This window comes from Tachypleus tridentatus, chromosome 6 (assembly GCF_004210375.1).
Source record: "Tachypleus tridentatus isolate NWPU-2018 chromosome 6, ASM421037v1, whole genome shotgun sequence".
NCBI lineage: Eukaryota > Metazoa > Arthropoda > Merostomata > Xiphosura > Limulidae > Tachypleus > Tachypleus tridentatus.
This window is the reverse complement of record NC_134830.1, coordinates 78,478,591-78,505,724: the sequence shown is the minus strand read 5'-3', so window position 1 is coordinate 78,505,724 and position 27,134 is coordinate 78,478,591. Positions and strand designations below refer to the sequence as shown.

Below are 27,134 nucleotides of genomic sequence, written 5' to 3'. Positions count from 1 at the left end.
TAAAACTGATGATAGGTTTGGTATCAGTAGGATTTAGAGACAAACCTGAGCTTATGTATGCGAGGGAATACAGAAGCTATTGTTGATTTTCGGTAGGTTGTAGGCTGTAATAATAAGACTAGTGGTGATAGATTTAATTATGAAGAGCAAACTGTAGTAAATAAGAGAGTTCACTCTTTGGGTTGTGTATATGATAAACTTCAGGAGTAAAGGATAACAAAATTGACACGTAAGGACTGAAATGTAAAACATATATTCACCTTTAGGTGTGTGTGTTTATCAGCAGGACGTTTCGAAAACGGCTTGGATTTCGACAAAGTTGGTATACATTCGGGCTACAAACCAACTTAGAAGTCATTATTTCTTATACGGTATAAATGTTATGTATTATAATTTATTTTCAACAAGTCTCTGAATTATTATGTTATGTATGTTAATGTATTACTATTTCAAATAATCATAAATTTAGATTTGAATTTAGAAGTTGATAAAATGTTAATATGTATCAAATTTTTGATATTTGACAACAAGATTGATACACACAATTTTCTTTTTAACATAAATATAGTTTAATATACGAACAAAAATAATACAATTTATAATAACAGCTCTTACTAATAGTTATTACGTATGATGGTTTATAAAAAGCTTTTTAAGCTTAAAGACAAAACTGGCTCTTATATCCAGTCTAGAACTAAATATTCTATCAACGATCCAAGTCCACAATGAGCAAAGTAGGTGTGAGTTGATACTGTCACAACTCGCTAATACTAGCTAACTGTCATTTCTTGATTGATCTAACGCCGCTTAAAAAACTTACTTTTACCGATGATGATGTTTAATGTCCTTCAAGAAATTCTAATATCCGAAGTTATTCATTGAAGTTGATATTGTTGCAACTCGCTTAAGCTTGCTAATTCGGTTGACCTCACACTGATTAAAGATCATTTCTTACCGAAGAAGATGTTTTATGACCTTGTAAAAACAATAACATACGAAGTAATTCACTGAAGTTGAACGGTTTGTAATGTTTGAACTCTATAAATGCTCCTAGTCCAGTTCAACAGTTTCCGATTAATAGACATTAATCATAATTATAGCTTCCTTGGCCTATAGCACATTGACTGTAACTGACCAGTAATAATACTCGGTCTCTCGGCGCATCGGTTTTTATATAGTAATCACGAGAGTTTCTCAATGTTTCAACAATATTCTAGTGAGTTTTCTTAAAACAAATATTGCTGATTCTCTCTTTCAAGAATTTTCTACAAATTCCGAGAACAGGTGGGACTTGTGCAATACACAGTCAAGAATACACGTCATATGCGAAAAACACAACTATACAGAAACAACCCTGTGCACTAAAATAATCGTACAACAGCAAATCCATAACAAAAGTGAAAGGTAAAGGCCAGATCAAGGTCACAAATATAAATGACGCCCCTCTCTGTTAAAATAGGCACTGATATTTTAGCTTATTTGTACTCTATAATTCAGTCAAAAGTGATCAAATTTTAAAGAATCTTGGTGGATATATGTAGAATATTACCCCTCGTTTTCCTACTAAAAATGGCGAGTGCCCGTTGGTAATAACGGATATACAGACACATTGTCTTATTTTTTGAAAGCCGAATATGATTAACACTGCGTGAAATAGGTATGTGCTCTACTGAGTACCCCTCTGGTTGTTATAAGAGATTCTTTAGTAAGGAACTTTAATAAGGTAACTTTTGTGGTAAATAAGGAGAAAAGAGTTAAGAAATAATATTCAGGATAAAGGATATAACTATTAGAACAAGCGATATAGTGAAGGGTCTTGTGGAGATGTAGTGCATTTAGGAACAAATCACATAGAGAAGGGATGATCACAGAAATTAATTCTTACGTGCAAGACATTAATAAAGGCATTCAAAAAAGGATCATCAGAACTTAATTATTTCAGTGATACTGCCAAAACGTAACTGTGTAAATGTAATGATAAGTAGGTTACTAGGGATGAATATTAAGCTTAGGTTTTAATATTGAAGAAAGAGGAAATTAGCTATTTAAATATTGAGATCCGTTCAATGAGAAAAGGGGGTTTTTGAACAGTTTGTTTGTTTGTTTTTGTATTTTGCGCAAAAGTACACGAGGGTGCTGTCTGCGCTAGTCGTTCCTAATTTAGTAGTATGAGACTAGGAGAAAGCAGCTAGTCATCACCACCCACCGCAAACTCAAGGGCTATTCTTTTTCCAACGAATAGTGGGATTGACTATAACATTGTAACGCTTCTTCTGCTTAAAAGCAAGCTTGTTTGGTGTGACGGAAATACGAGCCTGTAAACCTAAATTTGCGAGTCAAGCGCTGTAACCACCTGACCATACCGGGTCTTTTATGAAATAGATAGTTTACATTTAAATACAGTAGGAAATGGTCTGTTTACAACGGCTGTTAACAAGGATTTGTGGTAACAAGGTATAAAATTAGTTTTAATGGTGGGCTGGACAGTTATTTTGTATTTTAGAAGTAATTAAATGAATGAATTTAGAGTACTACTTGGAACAGAGTATTTTGATATAATGATAATAATTGAAACCTGGCTAAATGTAGACATTTATGATGAAATGAATATTTTTGATATAGAGAGTTATAAATTGTTTAATAGGAATATAGAGTGCTAAAAGAGCTCTGGGAGTGGGCTTATATCTAAAATGTGAGTAACAATAATAATGAAGTTAAATCTATTTGGGTATCTGTCTATGGTTATAAGAGAAGAAGGAATTTGTTAATGATCACCAGATGATGAAATAAGTGAAAAACTCTCTAGGGAGATAAAAATGTCATCTGTTAACGAGGTTATAATTATGGGATAATTTAATTTCAGGCATATAAGCTGAAAATGTTAAAGTTAGGTCATGAAGAAGATAGTTTTTTTAGAAAATGGTTAAGGATGTTTTTTTTTTCAACAACTGACGGCGGGAACATTTTGGTGCAAGTGATTATTGGTCAGTTAAATTTGATGTTTTGCTGTATACAGAGGCAAGAAAAAAGATATTTTGATATCAAATTTTAAAAAGGAAAGTTTGAAGATACGAGACAATAATTATTTGCTAAGAATTGAGTAATTGTTAGTTGAATATGCTGATCAAATGTGAAAACTTTTAAAAATAAATAAAAAAAACTGTTTCGTTTACAGGATATAAAGAATACGATTAACAAAGACCATTGTAAGTATAGAAAGTTTAGATTCACTGCAATGATGGAAGATTTGGGGCATGCAGATCATTAGGTGATTTGTTCAAACGGCAAATTAGAAAATCAGAAACTATATGAAAAGGGGTTGAATAAAAATGTAAAGATAAATATTTAGGATTTCTTCAAGTGCATGAAGGGTAAGCAAAATGCCAGAGTAGGAGTAGGACCTTTGGGGATGATACCAGCAAGACTAATTATTATGGTATTAGTTGAAGATAGTGACTAAATGTGAAAAACAATTAAATTCCAGAAGACCAGTTTGGCTCACAAAAGAGTATGTATATTGGGTAAAAAATTAGCAAAAAGCATTGTGAGCATAAGAAGTTTAGATTGGTTTATCTGATAGAAAACTGTGCAGATGGAAGAAAGCAGAGGGTTGTTATAAACGCAGTTCAGTGAAATTGGATTAAGATTTTATGAAGATAAACAGTCAGTACCCAGTGAAAATATTTTAATTCCTCAACATTTCACCTTACAACTTTATTTTTGTGTTCTTCAAAATAATAATAATACATTCTCAGGTATTGCCTGGCATACAATCATGTATCAACAACAAAAAGTTGGGAATAATAAGTGTATGACAAAAATATAATCATTTAAAGTCGAAAGCCAAAATAACTCACATGAACATTCGAGCCTAATAAATATGTACATGTAAACAGTACGTGCAGTTAAAACCATGTATATGGAGATTATGGTGTTCCTTTTTATTTTAATCATAAAATAATGATTGGATTTAACCACATCGTACTCATTAATAAAATGTAGTACCATTATGGGACAGTGTTGAGAGTCCTGATTCACCACGGTAATATACGGAGTTCGATTCCCGCGATGGATGTAGCAGATAGTCCAAAGTGATTTTACTCTTAAAAAAATAACAAAAAGTGCTGTAAATGCATTTCTTTCACCTATTCATTATATTTTGCATCATAAAAAGTATTGTAAATTACATGTTTCTTCAGAAAATCCTAAATTACATGTGATACAGTTATTATTTTGATGGTTATTACGGGCTTTAAATACTAAGCAAACTAAATGCGACTTGAGCAAATGCCAAGGCTTTGCTCTCACACGTAAAGGCAACCCCGATTCCCTTACAGCGTTAAAATACATTAAAAATATTATAATTTGGGGTAAAATCGAAATCAGAGAATGATATAAACATATTGAGTGACTACTGATGCGCCACGTTACTACTTCAATCATGTAAATATACAGATGTGGTTATATTACGTTTATTCTGAATATAACGGTAAGAGCAAAAAAATGTTCCAACTTTCAAAGTTGTGCGATAGTGGGTCTTTGTCTTGAAGAAGCTCATTGTTATATAGTATTTCTTTAATTGGCTGCTGAAAGTAATTTGTCTCACCAGTGTATCAACAGTGGCAATTGAAAATGAAGTGCATTCGCCAATAGGAAAACTAAGGTTTTTGAAGTAAATAAAGATCATTATATTCTTCACTTGACAAGTGTCCTCAACATTGATAAGGATCAGCTATACAATACAAAAGTCAGTTCAACTCTGTCACAACGCAGTATACAACACAACCAACATCCACTTAGTTGAAATTTAAACAGGAAGTCTTAGCTTAACAATTAAAAAAGATAATGACACCTAGCGTAAACAACATCGAGTATTTATAACAGAAGGGAACACAGATAAATGTTTCGGATTTCTACAGAATCTATATTCAGTATCTACATAAAATAAAAGATTTACATCATTTTAAAATAATTAACTAAAATACATTGCTGCAATAACGATAATTTATTCAAAGCTAAAACATATAAATGGAAATGAGTGAAAAACAAACATACTGTACATAATAACAAATGTGCTATTTAAACGAATATACACGTTATTCAGATTTAGTGAAAGTTGTTTGATGTGGATAGCTCCTTTAGTTAGTAATTCCACCATAGTGTTAACCTTTAATCAGTAATTCCATACTAGTATACCTTTGAACAATATCTCCATACCAGTATTGATCTTTAATCAGCAATTCCATACCAGTGTTGACCTTTAATCAGTAATTCCATACCAGTGTTGAACTTGAAGAGGATATTGAAATTTAATGAATTAAATTCATGTTTTATTTATTCACTGTGTTGGAGTACAGAGGAATTACAGGAGTTACTTAGCTTGTTTGTGTTTTCATGAAAGTTTCCACATATTCACTGCCTCTAATTAATAGATGGCGTTTGGTTTTATCAATATAGCAGACCTAGAACTCTCCAAACGGGTAAAAATATACAATACAGGAACAAAAACACCAAAATGACAGAAGGGTTTAAGTGCGGAAAAAAAATCTGTATGCGGAATGTGAGTTTAAAACTGATCTCAAACTGACTTAGGGATAGTAAAACGCGTTTAATTTTACTTCGTAAAGTGAAGCTTTGATTACCAATGTATGACAGACTAGAGCAAAGAGTAAGTTTGGGGTACACGTAGTTAACCGGGCGAATTTTTGAGTTTCTTAGTTAGAAAGTCTTTAATTATATTTTGTTATAAATATTGTGGGTAACTGTTACGTTTTAAAGTATCCTGTATAAGACAAATTTCTAAGTGTTAATTAAAGTACGTGGAACACGGGTTATAAACTCTGTTTAATAAGCATGTTTGAAGATTTCTTTCGTACGTGAGTGGGGTAAAGCTGAAAAATTGTGTAAGGAGTACACGAACTTTGCTATGTTATAGTGCTATAATACTCCACTGTGTTTATGTTGTTCAAAACTAGTTGTAAAAGCATAATATTGACTTCATCTTCCTAGGACAACAAATAATTAAGTTACACTTGACTGGAATATCTTTCTGTATTTTGTTAAACCTGTGCTACACCCTAGAGCAGGTGTAGCGTTCTTAAGTAAAGAGTTATGTACAGTACCAAAAATAAGAGGAACGCTAAGAGTGAATCAGTGGTGTTTAAAGAATGAAGGTCGAATCGTTAAGTGTCACTGCACGAGCTGAGGAATGTTGGAGATGAAGTTTAAGATTATAAAGCAAAACAAGTTAAGTGGCGCAATACGCGGAAGAAAGCAGAAACATTATACATACCAACTCAGATGAACTTGAAAATAATACAATAATACAATAAAAACCATAAGAATAAAACGATAATGCAATGCTCTTGTCGCATGGAGAAATGTTGCAATTTATAATATGGACTTTCAATGATTAAAACTAAATAGATACCTAAGTTAAGGAAGTATTACATAAATTTGAACAATACAAGAATACAGTTATAGAAAAGCTAGCAATTATGATACCCAGGGCTATCACACAACATAATCAGACAGAAAAAGCCGTTTCCTTTTAATATTATATAACAGTCTTAACAAAGTATTTTACAGCGTAGTTTGAAAAATTAGCATATTTGAAATGCTGTCTCAATTTCTAGTTTTGTTATTAGAAGAGATGAAAAATATGTTTACTGTTTCGAAAAACAGTAAAAACTGTGCATTCTAAATCATATGTGTAAGAGAAAGAAAATATTATTTTGCATGCCTTGATTTAAGTTAAAAGTCTTTGCTATTTATTTTTAATACTTGTTGCTTTTTACGACAGAAAATCAAATCTGCAATGTTATATGCATGAGTCATCTCTTATTAAAATATACACCATAGTATTTTATACTAGAACACAATTTTAGTGTCTAAAGAAGTAAACAAAGCATTAACACTTTGATATTATTGCAACAAAATTTTCAAATTGACGAAGATTGATTATAGTTATTTGTATAAGTAGATGCAGCATACACAGGAACAGATACAAGTTCATCTATATATTCCATAAAATATTGACTATTGTTTTTCCTTCATAGACGTAAAATAAATTGATGTCTACGCCGTACATTAATTTTTGATAACCAAACAAAATTGTCTATTACTTCCAATAAAAATAACCTGTTGAACCGGTCATAGGTAGAACACAAATGGTTTTAATACAATATCATAACGGCTTCTCCTGGAACAGCGGTAAGTTTAAGGACTTACATCGCTAAAATCCTGGGTTTCATCCCCGAGGTGGACATAGCAGTTAGCTCAATGTGACTAGCTTTCAGACTGAAAGTTCTTCACAAAAGAGGTTTTTGTTGCTGGGTTTTTAGCACAAAGTTGCACAATTAAATATCTACAATCTGTAAACAGCTGATTCATTTATTTCTTGAATTCAAGACCATATTCTGACTACTTTCAGCGTTATAGATTTTCAAACGTCGGCTCGAATGTAAGTGTGTAAGCTATACATAGAAAATACAGTCTATATGTTTAGCACACTACCAATATCTGCTTAAGAACAATATTTGAAATTATCCGCAGTGTTGTTAAAAGCGTACATTTCCAGTAAAATTACAATAATCTGTTATCAGTTTTTAAATCTGTTATGAACTATTAGGCTGTCCAGAAATAAATGTCGGAATTCTCATGCTGACATTAAGAAGCTCTATATTGAGTAACGTATCGTTGGTTGGTTGGTTTAATTTAATGTTTGTCCCTTACAAGGTGTTTTAATTGTCTGTTGTTTCATTTCTGCGCAATGCAAGTTTCGCAGCCCCCAAAGCAGTATGGATAAGAAGTACTTTCATCTGATTTTCCTCCACGACTTCAAACTTGAACGAAAAGCTACTGAAACTACACAGAACATCAACCAGGTATTCGGTCATGGATCTGTTACTGAACATGTAGTTCAGCGTTGGTTCCAAATATTTCGACATGGAGATGAAATACTTAAAGACCACGAAGGTTGTGGAAGGAAACCATCCTCAGATGAAAACACATTAAGTTGACACAGACTCTTGCACAACAGTACGTGAGCTTGCTGAAAAGTTAGGAACAAACAAATCAAACATTGCCAACCACCTGAGTGCGATTGGAAAGACGACAAAAAGTTAGATAAGTGGGTTCTGCATGAGCTGACTGAAGTTAAACAAAATCTACATTATGAGACCTGTCAAAGATGACGCTCCAAAAATTGAACGAATTGGGAATCGAGGTATGCCTCATCCATCTTATTACCCAGATATTTTCCCTACAGATTTTTATTTTTTCAAGCACTTTGACAACTTTTTTTTAACAAAAAACCAGGCAGCCACAGAAAAAGCTTTCAGGGGTTTATTGACCATATAAACTCTGATTTCTACAGCAGGAGCATAATAAGCATCGTTACTCGTTGGCAAAAGTGTGTTGAAGCAGATAGTGCTTACTTTGAATAAAGCGTGTTTTACAACACTGGTTTATACTTTTCCAAACTTCCCAGATCAAAAACGACATTTATTTCTGGACAGCCTAATACTTACTGGTAGTTTAACTCTTAATTAATTACCCATATAAATACTCTTATCATATTTGGTTGACTGTATACATAAATATATATTTACTGGTAGTTTACAAGTAGTAGGTGAAAATTTAGCTCCTTTTTAAATAAATTTAAATTTAAGACTTGTAATGAAACTAAAAAGGCAGAAGTTTTGAAGTGTTTTGAAACAATCTATTTATAATATCATTCTTTTATTAGATATAAATTAAAGTCGATTTAATATTTTCATGTTTTGCAATATAAAAATATTTTAACAAACATGCCACATAATGTTTGAGTTACTTAACTTTTATTTATTATATTTATAGTTAGGAATATATGTTAAAGTCAAAGGCATATGCGTTATCATACCAGCCTAGGCTAGATGGCATATCACTTTAAATAGATTTCGTAGTTGTTTGTTTTTATTAATACACTTACATTTTGCAAAATAGGAATATATTGATTCAAAATATTTTTCCAACAGCACTTCAGTATTCCCTGATAGTTTATACGGAACCTAATGTGACAATAATTCTTCACAGTTCTATCAGAAGCACATTTGGAATGTCGGTGAAAGAAAACGAGCATAATTCTGTGGATTTAAACCGTGAGTGCAAACTTGATGAAAAACTACTTCCAAAAAAAATTTCGATCAGGATTATGATATGAAACGACCTTCAGGAGGATTTCCAAAAAACAGTTCACTTATAAAGAAGAATGACATTGCAGGTGGTGGAGAAATAAAAGAATCAAGCTTGTCTCCTCAAGAAAAGGAAGCGGTGCTACTCAATCTACCAAACCAAAGGTTAACCTTCCAATACAGTTCAAATTCACAAGCTTTGAAATATTGTCTGTCACGCAGAAATTTAAATGGCAAGAGAAAAATACAGCGGAATTTAGCTGATATAGAAGATACAGTGCACCGCCGAATAGTGGCAAACACATGCTACCTGCATTTACTGAAAATATATGTTGGCTATGAAATTGAGTCAAGCTCGTGCAAAAGTCAATCAAATAAAAGGCAGTCTTTACTTCATCAAAGTGGTACTACTCTTAGTCTCGATACCAGCGGTTTCCAACGCTGTTTACTACAGTGTATGCGTTATGTCTTCGCTGACCAAGAGGCCGAGCGCTTGTATAAAGAAAATTATCAAAATGAAAAGAAAAACGACTTTAAACTGTGTTCTATAATTATGTTCATTACTGACTTGGCTATTTTGTGTTTCCACAGCTATTTATTTTGCATTACTCATATAGCTCACTTGATTGTGTTTCTCTTTGTGGCACGAGTAGATACTTCGGTAGTCAGGTATGTATAAGTTGTAGATTTCTTTGAAATTATTGAATCATATTATTATTTTCTGACGTTTTTCTTTCATTTCATTAAGTAAATTTAAAGAACAATAACAACAAGTTCCTGTTTTCATCCCAACATTGTAGCAAAATATTGTAATTAACTGGGTTTTTTCAAAACATTGTTTTTTGTTAGTGATCACTTAATAGTTTCAATATTTTGTTTGTTTATCTTGGGAAAAATCTTCAAAAGCAATCTTTGTTAATATTTAATGCTTATTTCCTATGTGCTGTGCCAAAAGCGTAAACGTTAAGGATGTTTATTGTTACAAATATCTTTAAATTTTTGTAGTAAACTGTTTTCATGAGCATTTTTATACAATAGTCAGGTTTAATTTAACTGCAGGCATTTAATTATTCGTAAATATTGAAAGTGTACAAACAATTACACCGAGTACTACGATAGAAAAAATTTGTTCAAGAAAATAGCAGTTGCATAATTTGTTTAATATGATAATTATTAAAATTTCCATGTGTCACTTACATATAGACAAACAAATAACACTTTAATGTAATATTTTGAAATAGTTTTATGTTTCCTAATTTTTCCCGTCAAACGAGAACTATCTTACAAATATCGTACAAATCCATACATATTAGGTGACGTATAAAAAAGTATTTTGTAGCACTTTATGCTCTACTCCCATACGTAAGTACACGTTACTGACTCCAGTTCAGGACAAAGATGACATAATACCGCCGCAACTAAATATAGCTACATCTAAGGATTCTCAAAATTATTTCATTTTCTGGAACGTTACATTTGTTATGTGTAAGAACGTATTGAAATACTGTTATATAATATTAAAAAACAAACAACTCTATATCTAGCTTAGATCAAAAGAAAGACGCACTTAATAAATGGTAAAAATCTTTTATTATTTTGTTGAAAAAATAAACATGTAGTAAATAAAGGAAGAAGGACATGACAAAAAATTATTGTGATTGATACTCGTCTGAAATAGGTAGCACTCCTAGTTTCATAACCTAATAGGTTTGAATAATGTTACTTTAGCAATATTCAAAGACAAAAAGAAATGGGTGGTTTCAGTTACACTGGCTGCTAAATAACGACGAAACCTAGATTCCAAGTAGATACGTGAGATGAAAAATCTTTCTTCACCAGGTATTTGATTAAAAACAGAAAGAGAAAATCCATACTGAATAGTTCACATAACTTATCGTAGATATATAATGTAGATACCCTCCCCACACAAAGAAACGGGGATTTTTTTTAATGTGACAGGTTCTCTTTTGTGTCTTGTGTAAAAATAAAAACACAAATACTTGTCACAATCTGTCTAATTTTGAAGAATAGTATATTTTATCTTTGCTTGAAGTTTTAATTTTATAGTTTTCTCAGGGAGTCAGCGGTAAATTCGATTCACCACAAGGACAAAGCGCAGATACCTCTTTGAGTATCTTTGCTCTACAGTAACAACAAAAATTCTAATATGTAAAGATACATCAAACAGTGTTTGTTTCTTGGTAACATCTTAGGTTTGCCTTAATTACTTTAATTTCTCCCTCCAACAAAGTATAACACGTATAATACGCAACAATTACACAGTTTTAAGAAACTACTACAATCAGCAAATCGATTACGTTATTAACTATTCATAAATAACAGGTCCCGGCAGCACGGCAGTAAACGTGAGGGCTTATACCGTTAAAAGTGTGATTTTGATACTCACGATGAATAGAGCCAAGGTAATCCACTATGTATACTTGTGTTTCACAACAAACAAGCTAACAAACAAATATACCACAAGTAATAATTCAGACTAAATACGCCATCGAATATCTTCAATAAAGTGTAGCAGTACAGTTAAATAAATGTGTTACAATACTGAAATTCATAATTAAAGGCTAATTCACTGGCTGTAAACTTCCTGTTTTCGTGAAAGGTTTAAATAACTGGTTGAAAATATGTCATTTGCAATGATTACGTCTACTTTAAAGAGAGGCTAACGAAATTTCACCACTGTTGCAAACAAGAGCAGAAAGTTAAATTTTGTGTATATATGTGTATAAGACATTTATTTTTTAAACTGTACAACATTAACACAAAAATTCTTTACTTGTAAACAAGAACAGAATGACTACAGTTTTAGATATTGACTAATTATTACGATGACAGTCATTTGGCCTTTTCCTTCAAGATATGGTTACAAATTCAACTATTGAGACGTTGCATGTAAACAGAATAACACCTTGTGTGTTTGTGTTTTCTATCTGCTGAATCCACGGAGGAGAATCGAACTCTTGATTTTAGCGTTGTAAATCCGTGAACTTGCCTTGTACTAGCGGGAAATGTAACAGCTTATAATGAAAATGTTTGATAAGGGAAAGAAATGAACATATATGTTTGAGTATCTCAATACTTTTTGCTTCTTACTATATTAATGGGAATATTTAGAGATCATTTATATTTTAAATGCAAGATATGTTGTATAAAACTACTTACTTAATTACGAAATCGTGAAACAAAAAACAGAATGAATTATTACTTGTATTCAAGGAATTAAATTCTGTATTAAAACACTAAGACCACATAAGCTCATAGGGACTTCACCATTCTGAATAGATCATTTGAGCGTTTGCACTCACCTTTTGTATGATCATTTGGATTGTAGCCCTTAAGCTCCTATAAGAAGCATTGGTCTTACTTGAATTTCCAAATTTTAATGTTATTGCCTGCGAAATGCTATTTCTGAAAAATAGTTATTTCCGACATTAAAAGATAAATCCTGATATATTTGTTGCATTCCATTAAATCTAATTGATTCTAGTGAACTTATTACTGTAATCAAAATAAAAAACGGATCTAAAGCTCTGCATAAATATTTCTAATATACGCATTTTTCTTAGCACATTCATTATGAATTATTCTTTTTAGATATGCGCCAATTTATTGCTGTTCCTGTGTGTCAATGTCTTTGGCGTTACATCTTTCTTTTTCGCCGAAAGGCAGCAAAGAAAGGCCTTCCTAGAAACTCGTCAAAGTCTGGAAGTCAAATTAATTTTGGAGGAAGAATCTCAGGAACAGGTACACTCAGCAATGTTCCTCTGATTTTGTTTAAAGATGAATGAAGATTATTTTAAATTAACGATGACAAAAGGAAAGATGACTTGTGATTCTTTTCCTTAATGTAGAACATTTTTTCTTCTTAAAAAAAACAAAAAACATTGCGCTGAATGTAAACTGTATTTGAAGAAATACAGTATTGTTTTTTTGTACATTTTCCAAAGCACATAAATTGTATGGTTTCTAAAAAGAATTAACAGTTTTGTTTTTAAAGTTGAATGTATATGCTGCGAGTTGACATTGTGTTCTTAGTATAAAATTGCGTGGATACGTTAATAACATGAAAAACTATTTTCTGATTGAATATATATAATTCGTATTAATGCTATGTTTGTAAAATAAATCAAGTTGAAAGCATCATTTTCAGGAAAGACTGTTACTATCTGTTCTCCCTCGACACTTTGCAGCAGAAATTAGACAGGATCTAGGAGCTGTGGTCACGGGTCAGTTTAAAAAGATCTATATGAGCCGCCATGAAAACTTCATGTGAGAGCATACGTTTAGGAAAATTCTTCCTGATGTGTCGTGTAAAATTACTGTTCGCACACATAAATAAACAACAAAGTGCTAACATGAAATAACTTACTTCTTACACCCGAACCATTTACTTCCTATTATTTAGCGCATATACTTTTTCTACATTTTTTAAAAAATGACCTATTACCTTCATGTAGAAAATGAAGTACTTCAAGCCACATATCAAAAGATTTATATTCAGTAAATAGTTAATAACGTTGGTTGACGTAATTTCTAGCGTTGCAAATGTCATATTTAATAACATTAAAATTATACAAGAATGTTATTAAATAATTTCATTTACTACTTTTTTATGATATATCTGGTCAAAGAAAAAAGATAATTTTAAAATTATACTCGCTCCAAGAATGGTGTAATGATGTTAATCATGATTTTAAATATTCATACGTTGCAGAATCCCAGCATTTTATTTTAATAACACCTATAAGGTAAGACGTTTAATTCTCGGAGCGTATTTTAAATCATGGAGATTGTCTTTCTTGCAGAAAATCGTTTCACTAATTGATTAAGACATCTGATATGTAATCTTATGCGTCTGTACTAAATACTTGAATTATGTTTTGTCTTTTCATTTCCTTATTATAAATATTAATACATTGGCATGTCGTGTAAATTATTACATGTGAATCACCTTTTCCTGACTTACAGTCACTTTTTGTAATATTTGGGTATGTGTAGAAAAGAGATGTCAAATAACTTTTAAATTCAAAATATGTCTCATTATGTAAAGTCCATTTCAGTAACATTCACTTCTTGTTTTTGCAATAGGAATTGTATTACAAACAAAATACACATTATATACATGTATATATCTATAGATTAATCAATAGTCCAAGTAAGAAAAATATTTATGCTACGTAATACTTAAACTAGTAAAATTAAATCACAAAAAACCTACCAGACTAGAAACGTGTGTACATACACTAATTAAATAAATTTCTATATTAGCATAATGCAAACTTAAAAATACACAAGAATAAAACATTAATCACAAACTAGCAACTACATTCATAAAGACAAAAAAAATCTACCAGTTTTGCTCTCCAGTGGTATGCTTGCGGACTTACAGTAGTAGAAATCAAGTTTTGATTCCTGTGGTGGGCAGAGCACAGATATTCTTTTGTGTAGCTCTATGCTTGAGTATAAACAAATAAACACCTTCGATTTTGATACTCTTTTGTTTCACTAACCGTTTTATAATTTTTGTTTTATAATTTGTTAACATTTTTATATCATTGTATACTTTAATACTAAATATAAAACATAATGCACTCCTGTTGTTTTCTCCATTTTGAACGTTTCATTCTTTAAAAAATTATTAATAGTTCTTATTTTACACATACATATATATATATATAATTGCCTTATGGCTAGTGCATTAAATGTTCAAGTAAAAAATCAGATGTATATTGGATTATTTTTCTACGTCTACTTTAGCAATAATTTGTTATAAAATCAACAAATTTTAACAGTATTTATATACAAACTTCCACAGCATTCATTCCATGTTCCAATACGCACTGAAATAATGAGTAATAAAGCATTCTAAAGTATTTTTGATAAAGTAGTTTTTGATAAAACTAATAAATATATCACCTTTCTTAAATTATTTTTTTCATAGTAATGTAATAAGTTCCCATCTCACACTGCCGTTAATAAATAATTCCCAAGTAATTTACTAATTCAACCTGATTTATAGAACATTTACTTAAGTTATCAGTACAGCTGTACTATATCATGATATTTACTATAGTTATTTTTTTATTTTCTTCGTAGACAAGACCTTATGCGAAATATTGGCTGAGCAATGAGGTCATAGAACTCTAAGTATTAAATTTAGTCCTCTCTAATTTAGAAATATTGATTAGAAGGAGAGCAACCAATAAGCAACACCTGCTTCATATACAGTTACCGCCGAATAAGAAACTGTCACTGTCACAACGACTCCACAGCTGAAAGCACAGAAAGTATTCACAGATATGGCAGCTCAAACCTTGGGCCATCCCTTATGAAGTTCAGAATGTTATCCAATAAATCACGACAGATCTCTATTTTTATCTATATTTTATTTATCTATTAAACGAATATACATGTGACACTAAGATGAACTGTGACCATTAGCTGTTGGTGGCTGACTGAAGGAAAAAAGTAACTGATCAGGCGTTCAAAGTGCTACAAACAGTAATAACTCTTAATAGAAGGGAAAACTAATTTCTCCTCTAAAACATGTTTAATGTTTACTTCCCAGTAGCAAAGGTTATCATGCTAGGTACGACATTTATTTCTTTAGTTTCATGTGAACGGCGGAAGGGCATGTTTGTGCGCCATTTGCAGACAATGAGCAATAACAAGGTGGAAATTTAAAATAGCATTCAGACTATGAAACCACAAAATAATGGATTTTGGAATCTTTCTGGACATATTCAAAAACCATCTGAAAACTTAATTAGGATCAAAGGTCTAGACTTTAGATGTTAGGCAGTCTTAATTCTTAAATGTATAAATTAAAATGTATCTTACAGAACGTTAAACCAACTGAAGAACAACTGTTTGTATACATGAGCGAATGGATACTAAGTGAAATAATTACTCTTTGTCTACCTCATCCAGTAAATAGTGAATAATTAGCAACGCACCAATTGTTAACGACGAAAAGTTTACATTAACTTTTATGCAAATATTAACTGATTTTTTGCTGAACACTACAAACACTGAAATGCAGTTTGCTAGTCCTATAACGATAAGTAAATCTATATACTTAATACACCGTTATCTTCTCATTTTCAGCATTTTATTTGCCGATATTGTTGGATTCACTGCGATTTCTTCCACTTGCCCTGCAGCTGAACTTGTGAGGACTCTAAATGAGCTGTTTGCTCGATTCGATAATCTAGCAGAAGTAAGACATTATCTTTTGTTTATGTAATATGCATAAAACTATAGAATCGTAATTTAAATCACATATTTTCAGAAAGTTACTTGTGTTATTTTAAATTTATATAAAAAAAGAAACTACTTTTGTTCGTGTAATTTCGTGACTCGTGAAGCTTTTATCAAATAAGTTCTTTTGAAAAGTTGTTCAGTACGTTGACATATTATTATATTTATTCAAAAATGTGCTATTTCTTTTCTACTCTTTAATTACATTATTTAATTTTCAAATGTTTAGATTATTTAACTACAAGGTTAATTGGTATGATCAATATACTGAATGTAATATATAAACACTAATTTTTATAATATTTATTTTATAACAATTCCGTAAAAAAAGCGAATTTTTCAAGAAAAAATTGTAATTTAATACAATACGTTTAAGGTAGAGCAAAATATTCAGGAAAAACAAGGAAAATAAACTTAAGATAAAATAAAATCTTATGAAATCATTTAATTTCAGATTTAGACATCCAAACATTTAGACAATCTCTCTAGCTGTTAGGAGTATTAGTATCACATTTAAATATAATAAAAGAAAAAATTTATGTGTTTCGTTAAAGTTACAGGAATTTTTTTCGCTATGCTAAAATATCTATTTTTGTATACTTATGCATCTAACTGTTGAGTTGAGTTATGGCTAATATTTCTTTTCACTTTTTTATAAATATTGTTGATCGATTGTGTAGGTTTTTAAACAATAAAACCACTTTAATATTTCAAAACCAAATGTCGAAACAGCTTTGTTCTAATACCTTGCATTAGTAATGAACTTATGAGACGTTCTAATCATGAACTACCCATCCCCAGTTTTTAAATACCCGCGAACTCATAATGTAACTTTGTGTTTGATAACAGACAAAATCTAACAAACAAGCAAAATTCTCCTAACGCGACTTAACTAATTCGGAAGAAGAAAATATACACAGTTTTATAAAAACACTTATCATATTTCAAAAATCTTATCATAGATTTAAGTTTTTCTTTAGTAGATATTTCGGTCGGTTATCAGCAACTGATTATGCATAGAAACTAAGAGTAAACAAAAAAGCTTTATTTATCTTCAGCAAACATAACGGACTATTTCTTGAAAGAAAGGTGACAGATAAATGATTCCCTTTACAGTTCTTATTATTCTCAAATCACCTTTCCAAAAAAACAGAATAAAACAAATGGGACAGGAAATCGGTATTGATTTGAACAAGGAAAATCTTGACATTTACCAAATGGAAAAGATATTTATATGAACAGTAAATGTAGCAATTGGTTTCATAAATATTATGTTGACATTTACCAAAACAAAAAGTAAAAAAAAGAAAATACAATATTGCTTTTGGTATACTTTTCGAAAAGCTTTCATCTAATTATTATTATATTTCACAGAAGGCTTATAGTTTTTTTTTGTAAAAGTAAAAGATTATTGGATTGTATATTGTTCGTTATTCTTACAAATATTATAAGAAAGGTATCAAGTCAATGTACATCAGTGCTACAAAATTTTTTCATCATTTTTAGGGTCATCTAGTGATTCGTCGATAACCTTTAGAAACTATGATGTTAAAATCTGAAGTCCGATATCCTCAATGATTTCGTCTCACATAGCTTGTTATGTATATTTGCGATAAAAGTAACAAAAAAAACATACTTAGATCTCAAAAACTGTATTCTCAAGACGGCTGTTATAAGTATTAAAACTTTAACAAAAATGAAGAGAGTTTGCAAATGATGCAAATCGTTGTTTTGTACTTTATTTCAATTAAAGTTTTAATACCTATACCAGCCGTCTTGAGAATACATTTTTACTTCAAGTGGCTTTCTCGTCATCACGAGCACTTAGAGATCTATATATTAGACTGAATAAACTTTTTTATTTAAAGAACTCGTTGCATTTCTATTTTGACTTTTACATTGTTTGGCATTATAAATATAATATCAGAATAAAAATTAAGAATTTTAGAACTCGTCAAATAAAAGTGGTTTGAGACGTTGATGTGACATAAAACTTATTTCCGTGGAAATGTTACCCAAGTTCTTTACGTTACCTCAAATAGTTTAATAATAATATCCACTTTAACGTGATCTGGACACTTATTTTTCAATTCAAATACTTTGATTAAAAACCTATATTAATCCTTAAGAAAAACTTTCAAATATTTTAATGAAAGATATAATCCAACTGTTTATAATTTTATATAATTAAGATCTAAGCACCTAAAATGAATTTCAAATCCAATACGCATCTTTCAAATAACTCTTGACACTTATTATTACCAAAACTAGAAATTAAATAACAAAAAGACAGTTTTTCCTTTGGTCAAGAATTCCGAAGTTTATGCTTCAACTTAATATAAATGACTTCATATTTGTAAAGTCTTGCAATTAAAAAAAAAACATATAATATATATATATATATAAAAGAGATTACTAACGTATAAATATGAAATTATTTTCCATATTTTATTTTTTTTTTCTGGCTTTAGAAATATCACCTGCTTTGCATAAAAATCCTTGGAGATTGCTACTACTGCATCAGCCCGAAGGAAGGGCTGACCATGCGGTCCTTTATGTCCATATCGGGTTAAGTATGGTGGATGCTATTAGGTATATTTAATTCATCCTACAAAGTAGGCATTCACAGTACATGATAAATTATTTTTAATTCCCAATGGATCAGTTTAAAAAATGGATAAAAAAGTAGTGTTAAAAACGCATATTTTAAAAAAAAATAAATTTATTAACATAGCAGTCGCCGAGTTAATACAGTTTAGATTAAAACAAAAAGTTAAATATATGTAACGGGAGTGTAGTGTTACGTATTCTTCATAAAGTACATTCGATTCTTTATGGCTTTCTGACTACATTTTTTTATGTATAATCAAGCCACAGTGAAAGTTCTTGTCAAGTTAGACATTGTCTCAACTAGCGACAAATTAATAAGACGACTGCAAAGACCATTTAGAAACCTGCTTATTTCAAAAAATAGGAGTACACATATTATGAACATATCGGCCTTTTTTTTAGTGTAGGAAGTAAAAAGAAACTTTAACGGTGTTAATCCATACGGTCTGGCATGGTCAGGTGGTTAAGACACTCGACTCGTAATCCGAGGGTCGCGCGTTCGAATCCCCGTTACACCCAACATGCGCGCTCCTTTAGCCGTGGGGCTTTATAATGTACAGTCAATCCCATTATTCGTTAGTAAAAAAGTAGTCCAAGAGTTGACGGTGGGTGGTGATGACTACCTTCCTTCCCCCTAGTCTTACACTGCTAAATTAGGGACGGCTAGCACAGATAGCCCTCGAGTAGCTTTGCGCGAAATTTAAAACAAACAAACAATGTGAATCTATCTTAAATACATAAAATATTTTATGTAAAAGTGTAAACAACTACCGTAGAAATGCAGTTATACTGATATTAGATTACCTGTACCCTACTGAAACAGCGATAAGTTTCCGTATTTACAACACTAAAATTGGGGGTTTCATCCCCTCTACGGACACAACAGATAGCCCGATGTAGCTTGACTATAAGAAAACGCACAAACACGAGAGTACCTCGTTTATTTTGTATAAAATAATTGTAACATTGTCGAACGTATTGTAGTTAAATTTACATTTTTATAGTCTTTACAATCATGGTATTTCTATTGATGAATAAACTTTTTTGGATATTTCTTCTACGTCGAGAAATTTTGTTTATGGTCAATAAACAAATTATTATTGGTTATTATTGGATTGTCCTAACAAAGACCAAAGTGAGAAAGTACTCAGAAAAGGTTTTTGGAGTAGTGTAAACTAGTTATCTTAAACAATGGTATGATAATTTATTTAAAATGGAGATCGAAGTCGCTTCGACCTCCCATTCTTACAAATATATTTTACAGAAAGTTTGATTGGTGTTTTATGGTCGTGACTAGTTTTATTATAAAGTCGATGAGTGAATTATCCACAAATATCCAAATTCAAAGTATACCGCGTTAGTATTTTCTTAAAGCCAAAAGGAAAAACCATAATAAATTGTCATTTTTAATGCATTTAACATGAATCTGAAAATTTGATGAAAATTTCACTATTGCTATTTTAAAAAAGTTATATCAAAATCACATTAAAAACAAAGATTATTTCTCAGGAAAAATGTACCTTTTCTTGGAATACTGTTTGCGAAAAAGCCACTGCAGATACTCCAAAAGATAAAAACGACATTTTCAACTCTAGTGATCGTGACAAGGCTAAGGTACTAGCAAGACTTTTGTTCAAATTAGTAGTAATCAGCATTTTGGTATTTATCGTACTCAAGCAAATTTATCTGAAATTGAGAGTAAAAATAATTGATGATTATCACTCCCCTCTTATATGAAAATTTAATTTTATCTAAACTTTGTCATGAGTTGAATAACTGTAACTTAAGATTTCTACTCCTGAGAAGAATGGCGTTTGTTATGAAGTTATTTGATCCATGCAATAAGTGTTTTGAAAATATTTTCCTACATAGTTATTGGCATATACTTTAAAAGTGTCATACTTTCTCTTGGACATACGCTATCGTTATCTAATTTTTAAGGTAAGTAAAGACAAAAGTGATTCATTATTTATATACTCGTAACCTTAGTATTCAATCTGAATAAAAATTATAGAACGCTTTGTAACTAAACGATGATACTGAGTTTTTGAAAAACAGACTTTCTATCAGCTTCAGTTTCTAATTAGAAAAAAAGTATAATAAATCATATTTTATGATGTTATTCAAAAGATTTTTTTTCAATAAAATTTTAAATGTTAGGAGAGTCCCTAGATTTTAAACAGTCCCATGATGATATTTGTAAAATTACTTTACAATATTCCTTTTGTTTGTTTGTTTGTTTGGGAATTTCGCACAAAGCTACTCGAGGGCTATCTGTGCTAGCCGTCCCTAATTTAGCAGTGTAAGACTAGAGGGAAGGCAGCTAGTCATCACCACCCACCGCCAACTCTTGGGCTACTCTTTTACCAACGAATAGTGGGATTGACCGTCACATTATACACCCCCACGGCTGGGAGGGCGAGCATGTTTAGCGCGACGCGGGCGCGAACCCGCGACCCTCGGATTACGAGTCGCACGCCTTACGCGCTAGGCCATGCCGGGCCTATATTCCTTTTAAATTTGAGAATAAACGACCTAATGTTTAATTGGAAAAACAGTCACATAATCTCGCTGCTCAAATAAGAGTTATGGCAATGGTTTAAGATAATATTAAAATGGATAATGTTACACCTCTGGTTTGTTCCTCTCCTGTTCTTGCTGGTTATCATTTATTTAATCCTATCTATTTTTGCTGACGACATTTTATATGAAAAGCATCGAAAAATTTCATGTCTGCTGGATTATTAAAAAATGCTTTAAATAACATTTCTGATTGGCATGAAAATTGTACTGATTAATTTCTGTTACTCAAAGTTAAAATATTATCTTTAGTAAGGAAAACCATAAAGGATTGGTTTGACTTCCAAAGGTCAGACTATTCAGATACAATATAGTTTTAAACATTTAGGTATGTGGCTTGATCGTCTCCTTTCGTAGAAGCAAAACATTTAGCAGAAATATTATGAATGTCTTAAGAAAAATATCATGTTGGTTCTAAGTAAGAAACAGATAAAGATATTTGTATCACTTGTATATAGTTCACTTATTGGGTCGTGTATTTATTATAAATGTACAAGTTATGATTTAGCGTGTTAAAGCTAAGCTCATCTATATTCAAAGTGATTGACTGCGTATACAAATATTTTTTATCCACTTTCAATAATGTGAGTACTGTTACCTTGAAGTGTGTGAAGTGTGAAATTGTATTGAATTATAAATAGAAATGTGTTTTTTCTTCTGTGTTAACTTTTTGTCGCCCGAAGGATAACACGTACGCTTAGCTGACTGAACTGCATGTTATCCATGTTAACCCAAAATCTATGTCTTGAAAAATGTAGTTGGCTACTTGCACAAAAATATACTGTTACTGTTATTTAAAGTAAAACACATTTAAAATTTCGAAGGCAATGTTTCTCACAAGTATTCTTGGAAAACGAAATGCAATGTTCTCACTCACTGCGTTTTCAATTATCTTACTCTTTTTAATCCACTTATGTCATAATATTTCTCTTAAAATGTATAGTACAAGTGTAGTGCTAAAAACTACTATCAAAGACTCTTGTCTCTGTGAGACACTTAAATAACTGACAACGCTTTGTATGAATCTATAGCTGATAAAATAAATTTCTTCAAACGTAATAAATATCAGCTGAGAAATATTTTCTGTTTCTAGCCTTTAAATCACTAGAAGATTGTTTTTATCTGGTATCCTGAACCAGTTTCTGTATTCTTCCATTTCAGATTTAGATTAAACATTTACCATTCTGACTTGAACACATCAATGCAAAATAGCCTTAAACACACTCAAAAGCTATTATAGTTTTTGACTCCAAATATATAAAGGGGTTTTATCCATCTAAGATGAAGAATTAGTGTACTTCGGTGAGTTAGGATAACAAGTATAATATGTTTAGAGCCCATCTCTTCCGCCCACCAGCGGCATAGCAGTATGTTTACAGACTTACAACACTAGAAACAGGGTTTCGATACGCGTGGTGGGCAAAGCACAAATAGACCATTGTATAGCTTTGTGCTTAACCTCAAACAAACAAACCCATCACCAGCTGGTGGCTTAATGGTAAGCCTAAAGGCATATAATGCAGATATTTAAGGTTTGGGCCTCTAAAATGAGCGAAGCACAGACAGCCCGTTGTGCAGCTTTGCGTGTAAACAAAGAAAGAAACGGAACCGACAGCTCTATACTTTCAGTCAATTGAAAATAATTTATAACTTTTATTAATAACTTAATCTTACCGTATTATTTATCACTAACGGTCAAGAACAATAAAAAAACATGAAGCTTCAAATATTTGGCCAAATATATGTAATAATTTAGACATGTCGAACCCTATTTTCAATCATAATTTGTAATCAATCTTATAGTATAAATTATGAAAAAAACTTTCATTCTGTATGCTATTGCGGGTAAAAAATGGCCTGTTGATCAGCCTGCCTGGACTGTACGTTCCAGGATACATGGTTTGCGATCCATTGCCATGAAAACACATTAGAATTTTGAGGTCCTGGATGCGCTGTAATATTGACTTTGAGATAAGGTAGTACAAGATATGTTGGTTAGATGTGTTTATTTGTTCGTAGTTAAACAAAAAGCTACATAATGAGTTATTTTTCGTGCCAAACCCGATTATCAAAACTCAGTTTTTAGCGTTATAAGCTTTTAGGCTTACCCCCATGCAACTGGGTAGCTGGTAGGTTCTGTTACTTAGTTCAAAATTAGCGATATTTCTGCGTGTATGGGTTAAGAGAACCTCTGAAACTAACAAAACATTTTCTCTTTTTTTTTAAGATTAAAAAATCTATAAATTGTTTATTATAATTGTCTATATATATATAAACCTACTATAACAGATGTAACGTGTATGTCAGTATCTATGTATGTAACCACAACTCCTTCTTTACCTATTGAATGACACCACAAGCAAAAATCCATAAAAAATCACATTTTTCGTGCTCAAAATTCAGACAAAAAGAAAAGTAACTGTGTTATGTGCAACAACCATTTTTTTTATAACGGAACACAATTTTAAATATGTTTTCTCACAACAAGAATACGACTTGTACGTGAGGGTTAGATTATATCTTTATTGATACAGTTGTAAATATAGCACTTAAAAATTGAGTTCTCAGAAACTAATATTTTTTTCAATGAACGACACCACTTTTAACATACGAAAAACATTACAGATTATACCAGTAAAATATATGAAAATTATCAGCTGTATACATTGAACAATTTTCATATAAGAGCACAATGTGAATAGATTTCTCAGAAAAAAATCCTTTATTCGAGAAGTGTGTGTGTTTTCTTATAGCAAAGCCACATCGGATTATCTGAGCCCACCGATGAGAATTGAACCTCTGATTTTAGCGTTATAAGTCCGTAGAATTACCGCTGAACCAGCGGGGAACTTATCCGAGAAAATTATCAATTCTCTCTTCTTTTTTCTTTTTTTTTTTTCAATGCAGTATGAATACTATGATTAGCAATTACTAGCACGACCAGTTGCAGCTAAACTGGAAGCTACACTTGTAGCATTGATAATAATTTTACAGCAAATATTCATTCATTGGTTAGCGGGTTCAAATCACCATCACACAAAATATGATCACCCTGTAAAAGATTAGGCCAAGAGTTGGCAGTGGGTGGTGATGACTAGCTGCCTTCCCTTTAGTCTTATCTGCTAAATTAAGGACGGCTGGAGCAGATATCCCTCGTGTAGTTTTGAACGAAATTCAAACAAACAAACATAAGTTAACCAAGCCGCGTTTTTTGTACAACTTTGAACATGATGGTGGGTGAAACAAAATACGCGGCTTAACTAATTAAAGAATGAATATTTGTTGTAAAATTCTTATTAATGCTGTAAGTTGGTCGCTAAATTTGATTTCACTTCTTTAAGTTGCATAATCAATCCTTTTATAGCTACACCTTTTAACACTTGAAGTGTTTTTATTAGATATTATGATTTTTTTCAATACACAGCAACAAATCAAAGCAAGTAAGAAAGTAACACTCGATAGGAATAAACATTTGCTTAAGTATCACAACCCTGTTATTTTGAATGTTATTCAGATGCTTTAAAATATGTTGTAGTAGTTTCTCCTTTCAAAAACACTATTAATAGCTACCTTTATAGTAACTATATTGAATTTAAATTAACAGTTTCTTGTCATCACCCCATAAAATAGGTACAGCCGTATCAATCATCATTATTTATGCTGTTGCTTAAGTATTATCATGTTAAGCTGAACGCTCTTTAATATGGATAATTTCTTAAAATTATATAAACATGTGTTGAAACGTTGACAACGAATAATCAACAATAACCGTTCACCCGTATAATGTTTTTCGAAAACTTGAACTAGTGTAATCTAGGGTTAATCTAGTTTACTTACTTATATATACACGCGTCCTTTCACATTAGGTTTACTGCTGTGAATCAACCATGTTTAATATGAATGCCAAAAAAAAAAGGGCGAAATTTTACTCTTAGGTGAACCTGTAGTAAAAATGTTAGACTGATAGCTTACTGGACTTCTTGCGTAGGCGTTGGCAAAAGTTTTTGTCAAATTTGAGTTGTTTTTGTTGAATAACTTTGCACATGTGGCTTAGCCTCCCGCTAGTACAGCGGTATGTCTCCGGATTAACAACGCTAAAATCAGGAGTTCGATTCCCCTCGATGGGCTGAGCAGATAGCCCGCTGTGGTTTTGCTATAAGAAAACACACACACCTGTGGCTTATTTGTACATCAAATGAGACTCCTTATAAAAATCTCTCAGTGTACCCAGTTTGAAAAAAATGTATAAAAGTTAAATATGTTTTTGTATCAAATAATAAAGTTTTCATACTTTTAGTGCAAAGAAAACAACATAGGATGAAACTTGATCAAAATTGGAAATTTTGTATCTCAAGTATATCTAAATGGACTTCTTGAATTTTGTCATATGAAGTACAAGTGCAGTAGAGTATGTCCACTAAAAATATGTGATAGTTTGGATTACCACAATTCGGGCTACAGAAGGAAGAAAATTGCTAAACTATTAGTTTTGTTAATTAAATTAACAGTGTGGTCCTGCAGTAGGTTGTTTTGATCACACGACATATTGCAGTGTGTCCTGATAAAAAACCATGCATAATCCTTTCACATTTGTATAACATTTGCAGTTAAATAATAATATCGTTTACAATTCCATATCGATTCATAGATATAACAAATGTTAAGTAATACAATATAGATTATAAGCACAATACCCTCCCACCTTTGCATCAGAAGTGAGAGATGGTGATAGTTAAACACCAATTTAGAATAAAACGTAGTTTCATAATAACACCTGAGCCAACAGAGTACAGATACGAATGTCATTATACGAAATAATAAGTGTTTATGTTATGTATGTGTGTGTTCCAAGTTCTTGCCTTACTCTGAATCTAGAACTTTACAGACATTGTTTACCAAACAGTTTTATTCTTAATCTTCTATGCTCTTCTATGTATCACAAATGTCAGTACTTACCGAACAAGCGCGAATAGATGCGATTTAGATTATCAATGAAAGTATTTATATCACAAAAGACACTAACGGCAACGAAAGATATTAATTCCTTCGAAATTATATTCAAACGCGCCAGTTTGTTAGAATAAGAAAATTATATCGCATAAATTAGCTACAGTTCGTATTATATTTCTTTCAGTGACTAAGGATGTACCTATTGAATGTTCAAATGCATTTAGAGACTATATAATTACGAACACACTGGGATTTGTTATCATCAGTTTGGAGAAAGTTATTTTATTCAATTTCAAGGGGCCTGGTATGTCTTATCATTAATTAAAATGCAATTACAAGTATAAAAAATTACAATTCACGTACAGTATTAATTTAGTTACAATACGTAAGTTAATACTAGACAAACCTAGCTAAGAATAGTAATATAAAACAGAGGTTTCGCAGTCTTGACTATACCATAGACTGGTATATTATATATAACTCCTCCAGTTGGATAACAGTAAGTCTACATACCTACAATGCTAACATTAGGTGTTAGATTCC

General features: G+C 31.3%; 1 pseudogene; it reads left to right on the top strand.

Moving 5' to 3' along the window:
• Positions 1-9,198: 9,198 nt before the first annotated feature.
• The window catches only part of LOC143251649 (adenylate cyclase type 3-like), a 47,785-nt pseudogene continuing 29,849 nt past the window's right edge, over positions 9,199-27,134 (top strand).